Source organism: Rhincodon typus, chromosome 9, assembly GCF_021869965.1.
Source record: "Rhincodon typus isolate 14 chromosome 9, sRhiTyp1.1, whole genome shotgun sequence".
In the NCBI taxonomy this organism is placed as follows: Eukaryota; Metazoa; Chordata; class Chondrichthyes; order Orectolobiformes; family Rhincodontidae; genus Rhincodon; species Rhincodon typus.
Genome location: NC_063340.1, coordinates 50701682 through 50709739, shown reverse-complemented (window position 1 = coordinate 50709739; position 8058 = coordinate 50701682). Strand labels below are relative to the sequence as shown.

At 39.2% G+C, this 8058-nt stretch overlaps 1 long non-coding RNA gene across 1 annotated transcript; it reads right to left on the bottom strand.

The window, feature by feature from the left end:
- Positions 1–4688: 4688 nt before the first annotated feature.
- Positions 4689–7645, bottom strand: LOC109912193. Its single transcript, XR_007262911.1, has 3 exons — positions 7401–7645; positions 6856–7055; positions 4689–4940 (listed from the first exon to the last, which is right to left on the bottom strand). It is a non-coding gene; the product is annotated as an uncharacterized LOC109912193 (long non-coding RNA).
- Positions 7646–8058: the final 413 nt, after the last annotated feature.

Here is an 8058-nt window from a genome sequence, read left to right as displayed (position 1 = left end):
GAAGTAATGACATGACAGAAAATACATTAAAATCGATGATACTTTGTGAACACAGAGACGTCCAACAAAGTGGTTGTATTTCCAGGGTAACTGCAAAAGGACTGAAGAGTCTGAAATTCAAGGTAGTAAAGGGAAACAAGGCACCAGGCCAAGTTGTACTTCCTACAGGCGATCCATGAAACTGGTCATGGGCATAGCACTGTTGCTGGGAAATTGTTAGAAATGGGAACAGTACCTGATGATTGGAAAGTAGATAAAAGATAAAATGAATTATTTTTAAAAAGTACAAGGACAATCAAGGAAACCAAAGACCCAGAGAGAGTCTGACATCTGCTGTGGGCATGTTCTAGAACAGAAACTTAAGGAGGCACTAATCAAATATCTAAATAAAGTTGGTGAGGAAATCAAGAGTCAGTATGGAATTCCAGGAAATAAAACCTGACAATTTAAGTCACGTTCGACTCAAAACACAACGGTTTCTCTTTCCACTGATGCTGCCTGGGAATTATGAGAGTGTGATCATGCTTAACAAACTTACAGCAAGTCCTTAGGACTTGCTGAAAATAGAAACTCCATGGCTGTGATACAGTCTTTCAGTTGAACCACTTCAATTCCGAGAACTCATAGCTTCTATTACTACCAGACTTTCACTCTGATTAGGGCTGACATGTAAATAATGATATTCCAAGTTAATACAACTTGCGTTGCATTGTTATTCTTTTGATGTTATTTGAAATTTTCCTCAAAACTTTTTTAAAATAAACAGATTCTGTTCACGCTCACAGGTGCTCTGCGCAAAGGCCAAGAAATTTTGGATGTAACTCCATTAGTTTTGCCAGTCAAGGTTAATAAAAGGTACCATTAACATGGGAGACAAACAGGAAGTGCACATATCATATTTACCGGGACATCATGGAATATTACCAGCCAGCACTCGCACAGCAATGCCATGGAAACAAAGGAGAGTGCTGCCCCCAGCAGTAGGTTACCATGCAAGAATAAAATCTGAGAAATCCTGAAAAGGATATAGTGTAGCAAATCTGCACAAGACCACACCCAATGTTCACAATTAACAACTACATATTACTACATAATACCAATTACTATTACAATTATATGTTGCTTGTAATTTAATTTAAAAGTCTACATTGCACCCCCCATACCACTAATAAAACATTGTGGTGAATTGTAATATTGGATCGTATTCAGCAAACAATAGCTAGCTACTGGATTAGATCAACATCAAGTCACAATATGCTCAACGATATGTGAAATAATGCTCAGGTAGTTAATGTTCGAAATGGCTTGGTATGAATAGGGACAATTTCTCCAATAAGATATCTTAATTAAAATAAAGTTCAAATGTTGTTTGAAAACATTAAGCAGCTCTCAGCCTTGATCTCTGAAATACAGGTGCTTTGTTCCTTCATTTCAAAATTCTCTTCTTTTTTCTCCCTTACATCCTACTCCAAACAAAGTGCTGGTATGTGTCCAAAATCTAATGGCCTATGAAATGATCACTAGAAAGTTGTCAAGTGACTCAGAACAATTTGCCCATCTTTGGAAACGTGCCTAGTATCATTAATTGCTCGTATTTATTCAATGCTTTTAAACCAACAATAATGTCCTAGGCCTATGATGCTTCATAGTGACATAAGTGAAAAGTAAACGTTAGGTTGGAGGTGCAGACAAAAATTCAGTTAAATAAGGGCACTAAAATCAGAGGAAAACCTTACAATGGTTGGAATCAAACACAACACAGGAAAATTATGGCTGTTGGAGACCAATCATCCCAGCTCCAAGACATCACTCTAAAGATAGTTTAAGGGTAGGCTTTTTCTAATCAAGAGAAAAAGGTAGGGACATTACCACTGCACCACAAGACCCCCTAAAATATTAACTTATCTCTGGAACAGATGGATCTGGAGTCCAGGCCTTCCATTGGAGGGGTAGGGACACTAAACTACAGCACAAGCCCCCCGACCTTCCCTCCATCATAAGTTTAGAGGAGGTGTTTTTTGATGACAGCAGAGTGTTCGATTCCTCAAATGAGGCAGTCAGTCAACCTGCTAAATAATTAGCATTTTCTCTTCTCTCCTGTAGTACAAGTTGTTGTAATAGTTTTAAATTTGGCATTCTTGCATTTATCTCGATGAGCGCGAAGTGAAAAGCTTCAGCAACATATCTAATTTTTCAGCAGAATTCAAAATCTGTACTGTCAAGTGTCTAATAATTCAATTTCTGCAAATGATGTCATTAAATGGCAAAATCCAAAAGCAGAGAGAACCAAGGACAGATCTCTAAGGAATTTGAGGATATGATGTACGCGAAGGAAAAAAGCCATTGGTAGAAACATTCTGTTCAAGTAAAATTGCTTAGCCTCTTTCTGCTACGAGAAGGATGAAATCTGACTGCAAGGATTTCAACAAAGTCGAGGGAGAAATAAACATTGATTAGGTCACAACACATTTGATCCTGGTGCTGAGATGGGTGAAGAAAGGAAGACTGAAATAAAGTAGTAGCTTGAAAAGGACAGAAGGTCAAAGGTTGAGGTAGACAATGGAGATTTTGAATAGAAAGAGTATCAACTACTTTGTTGGGAGGTCAGCATCTAGACAGAACACGGCCAAAGGAGCACAGATGGGCCTCAAGAATGACATCAGTTTGCTAGAGGGAGGGGTGGGTAGCATGGTGGGATATGAGCATTCAAAGCTAGGAAGATGGGAATTAGCTTCTTGGGTAAGAGGATGGTAGAGGCAGAAGCAGCCTTTAAAAGATGACCTCTACTGTACTTTGGTGTCAAAGGAAATCATGAGTTTCTCAGACTTTGAAGCTCTTCAACATTTTTCATTTCCATTGCATTACTGAAGTACAGAATATCTCCGCATGCATTCTTTACGAATTACAGATTTATGTTAAGTGTATCTATTTATTGTTGTTAGATGTTTTACTTCAGCACCCAATGTGCTGCTGGGCAAATCATCTGAATCTTCAGCTCTCAGCGTAATATAATGATATTAAATATTTTGAAATATTTAGCACCAACTCCCCTCCAATGGGGAACTAGCAGGTCATGCAGGATCATCCCACAAATACATTGTCTTATATTATGTCTTGTATGAGGACAGGAATCCTGGGTTAAGACACTTGCCAATGGAGAGCTGCATCACAAAGTACAATGAAAAGACAGAAGAGGATAGAATCACTCAACAAAACCTCAAGGTCAGGAATTCTTGGTAGTCCATTATCCCACAGAATTCTGTACTTTTCTCTAATCACCAATTCTAACAAACAGCATGAACAACAGCAACTTGTCGAGTTTTTAACACAGTAAAACATCCAATGGTACAGCAGAGAAACAATGATGGTGAGCAATAGTGGGTTGCAGAAGATGACTCAAAGTATGATCAAAAAACTCCATTTTGAATGGACATTTTATACTCATGTCTGTTTTATTTCTTAAAAGCATATTCAATAATTCTAAATGAATAAAATAAGAAAGGCTTTCATGTGTAATCTTTTTCAAGACCACCAGATGTTTCAAAGTCCTTTACAGCAAACTAATTATTTTCAGTACAGTCACTACTGTAATGAGAAAACATGGCAGCCAATTTACAAACAGCAAACTCCCACAAATATCACTGTGATGATGACCACAATGTGATGTTGGAAATGGTTAAATATTTTCCAGAACACTATGGAAAACTCAAATAAAACCAAAATACTGCAGCTGCTGGAGATCTGAAATAATAACAAAGTGCTGGAGAACTCCACAGGTTAGGCAGCATCTGTGGAGAAAGAAACAGAGTTAATGTTGAGCCCCTTGACTATTTTAAATTAGGACCCGATGCTAATTCTGTTTGTCTCTCCACAGATGCTGCCAGACCTGCTTAATTTCTCCAACACTATTTTATACCAGGGATAAATCCCCTGCTCTTCTTCAAAATAGTTTCAAGAGGTTGTTACACCTGACTGAGTAGGAAGATGAGGACTGGGTTTAACACTTCAGCTGAAAGACTGCTCCTCCAACAGCACAGCACTCAGTCAGCACTCCACAGGAGTGTTAGATCTGAGTTTTCGGCTCAACCCTTCAATTGGATTTGAATCCAAAAACTTGTGACTTAGAGGTAACAGAGCTCCCAATTTGAGCCAATCTGACACCATCAAACCCCAAGGATAAAAGGATGTAAACTAGTGTTTGTGAGCACCAAATAATAGCAAGTATAGGTCTCCTCAATTATTCTTTGAAACGTGTCTGTTTACAAAAGATTTTTTTAAAAAGCCAATGAATGTCTGTTTGCTGCCGAGATCATACAATTTTCCACAAGTTCTTCTATTCAGTCAGAAATGCAATTCCAATTAAATACTGGAATTTAATATTGTCTACAAAGAGGGAGGAATATAAAAACATTAAAAAGAAGCGTTGTTGGGCATGACTTATGTAAATATTATTACTGTACAATTATGAGTGCGAGACTGAAATTGTTGGATTAGGTTACCTACCAACATTAATTACAACAGAATATCTATGGATCAAGTGCTTGAGAAGCAGAAAAACAAACACATTTGATAACAGTTTATTGACTTCTAAAACAAAATTAACACATGCATGCAAATACTATAAACACTGCAAACTGTACTTCATTTGGCAAGGCTAAAATCTATATCACCTCCTCTTAAATTCTTACCTGTATAGCCTGCTGTCCAACCCCATGAAGACACCATAGCCAGCAGCCATTTGAACATTATTCCTTCAATGTGCCAGAACAGCTTACTATTAATCAGTTTCAATGGCTGAAGAACTATGAGATACAAAACATAAGATGGAATTGCAACCAGGTTGTTGACAACCATAAAAAGAAATCGGATCGTGCCTTTCACGAAAACCCAGCTACCATGTTGTATTTCCTTTCTATTCACTGCCATGCCTCGACTGAGCCCTGCAGAAACAATGATAGATTATTGCACAAAATGAAAAACAAAAGAAAAAAAATCAACACAATTACAAATTGTATGTTCTACACAATATCATAAAAGTGGTATTGTTATTTCTCGTGGTCACTTAATTTGTACTAAAGCCCGAAATTTGTTATAACTTTTCAGATCATCGTTCAAAAATACTGGTGACAGGGAGCTAAAGGAACTCCGAAGAAAAGTATTGGTATCCATCATACATGAAAACTGGCCAAAAGAACAAAAAAAGGGAGATTATGTTTTTGATCAATTGTAATTGCTGAATCTTATCACATTATTACCTTTCAATGCTAAATACTATGAAGCAGAACTCAGCAATTGCATAGCTTGCAATGAAGTCTGAGAAATATCTAGGGATCAAAGCAGCTAAGGGCAGTAGTTGTCAAGGTCTTAGTGAACAATTCAACCAAGTTCAAAATGTAACTAATGAAACAAACTGTACAAAACTGAAATCAGTCAAAAGCTGGATACCTTTATCACAAAAGCCTATGTGAAAGTGTGGTACGTGCACAATATTCAGCCATACTAAATCTGCAGTTATGTTCCATTTCTGGAGTGGGATTTACAGCTAGCAACGCTAGGCTTATACTCTAAATGGTACACCAGCTACCAGGAATAAGCTTTGCAACTTCAACAGAAACATTTATTTTCAGTGCAAGTGCAAGCCTTCGCTTTTTCCAAAACACTTTTTTATATTACAAAAGCCTCAAAATTCAATTGCCTGAACACTTTTTGAACTGACACTGCACTAGATTATACTTCCCTCAGTGGGGAACCTAAACATATCTGGAGTCTCTTACTTGAGCCACTGCATACTCACACCAGATTGAGATCTGATTGGAGACTTCTCGTGCAAGATAGCAGAAATGTTATACTGTACTATTAATCTATATTATCTACAATTAATTTTTAAAAGCTGTACCCTACATTTGAAAGCACAACATAGTACATATCAATAAAAAAAAAAAGAGGTGCAATCATGGAGCCACTATTAGTAATACCAGTTTAGTCCAAAAGCCAAAGTTACTTCAAAATTGCAATTATAAAATCAGTTTTATATTGGGAAGCTTTGCCAGAAAGAAAATGATTAAATTGTAAACATACAAATACCTCTAACTGAAATTTTCTTTACTGAACAAAATCCGAAATGTGAAATACTGTACTTATCTACTCCATTCACCATACATTTACTTTATTTTTACAAAAATTGTAATGATATCTCATAATGCTACAGCAAAGAAATCAGGGAAATACAACTTGGACTAAGGATTCAGTTTAACAAAAATGTTGCTTTTCCAATTAACAGTTTCATAATATAAGAACAAGAATTGAACTATCAAGTGTAATTGGAAAGAAAATTAACCTCAACATATTCAACAGGAAAAAGTGTCAAATGTCAACTTTTGAAAACTGCACTTCAACAGGCACTTCGAACGAGCCTACTATCAGTGGAGTGATACTGAAGTAGTGTACGCCCAGTTGCGTCATTTTACATTTCAATTTCCTTTAAACTGTTTAACAAAAATAAACAATGACTTTGGGCTAAAATAGACAAAATTAAAAGCTAGTCCTAGACTAAGTTTGCGATTCTAGGCTAAATGCAGATTATCTACATTTGGGAATCCTGGGCAATGAATCTTGTAGATTACATGCGTAAAGGTGCATTTTATCTCTAAACATCTCGTCCTCGGTCGTTCATTCATTCTGATCACAACTGCCAAAAGACAAGTGACTTACTTTTTCTGTTGCTTGGATAATGTCTGATACATTTGCTTATGACTTCCACGCCCACGTTTGGGGGTGGGGGGGGGTGAGAAGAAATAAAGCAGAACTAAAATTTCCGAACCCTCTTTCCAACATAAGTATGAAACACAGCCTTACCTATGCTGCTGTGGCCCAGTGTCTAAAAGTGGAAATAAGACCGAAATGAACAGAACAGCTAGAGAACGCTGGACGGTTACTATAGTGGCAGCTGAGAGGTCATGGACTGATCGGCTGGGCGGTTACTCAAAGATATGACGGGGATGAGCATCAGCTGCCTGAAGCCACTGGGCCAAGAAGAAGCTGGTTTCCTTACTGATCTGACAAAAATGACGAAAATACAAATAAAACAATCGGTAATTGATATCGTTCACAACATCCGCACCTGACAAGTGACAGTGTCGACCCAGCCCTTACTTGATGCCACGCTCGTTTTGGAAGGAGACTTTAAACCTGTGATATTCACTTTCAAGCCAATCAACTACAACATTAAACGTTATCTCCTTCTCCAACCGCCCGCCTTTATGAAAAAAATACAAATAACCTCCCGATCTTAATCCTCTCTGACCCTCCGTATAAAGATATAAACTGCCTAGTTGGTTTCTCGATACAAACAGACAAGCAGAATTAAACCCTCTGGAAAGACAGGAGACAAAAAAAAGGACCTGGCTGCTTTAGTGTCTAGAGGGTTGTAGCCCGGTCCTCCCTGAAGCAAAGCTCGACCGTGAACGAGAAGTAAGCAGCCCTGCTGAACAACTGACACACATACTGTCGCGCTCACATGGCTCCAGGCGCTCGCTGCAGCAGGCTCGCGGCTCAGCGCGGGGCGGGGCCGGGTGCTGCGCAGTCACCGCGCGCCCTTCCAGAACCCGGGAGCCCGGCACATTCCGTTCCGAGAACCTTCTTGTCTCTCCACTTACAATCTCTGGGCCTTCACGTAAACCGGCCGCGACCCGCGCACGCCCCAACAGCTCCCCCACCCCACATACGCACGACGCACTGTGTCCGTGACGCGCTGCCGAACAATGGCAGAGAACGCTGGGGCAAAGCGAGGAAGTGAGCGGTGCCGGGGCTCTTTCTGAAACCTTGACGAGGTGGGAGAACGCTGACAGCATTCCCTGCCTCCGCTCCGGGTAAAATATACCCGCTGGCAACGGTATCCTGGCCACAAGCTGCTGGAAATCCGACAGCGTTCGTGCGTCCGATTTTAGCTCAGCGTGTGAGTTTTACTGAGTTAAAATCGGGTTCAGTGTCAATTACCTTTGAAAGTGGAAGGAGTTAGCAACAGAAATGTCACTGCATACGGGGAGCCATTATCCTGCC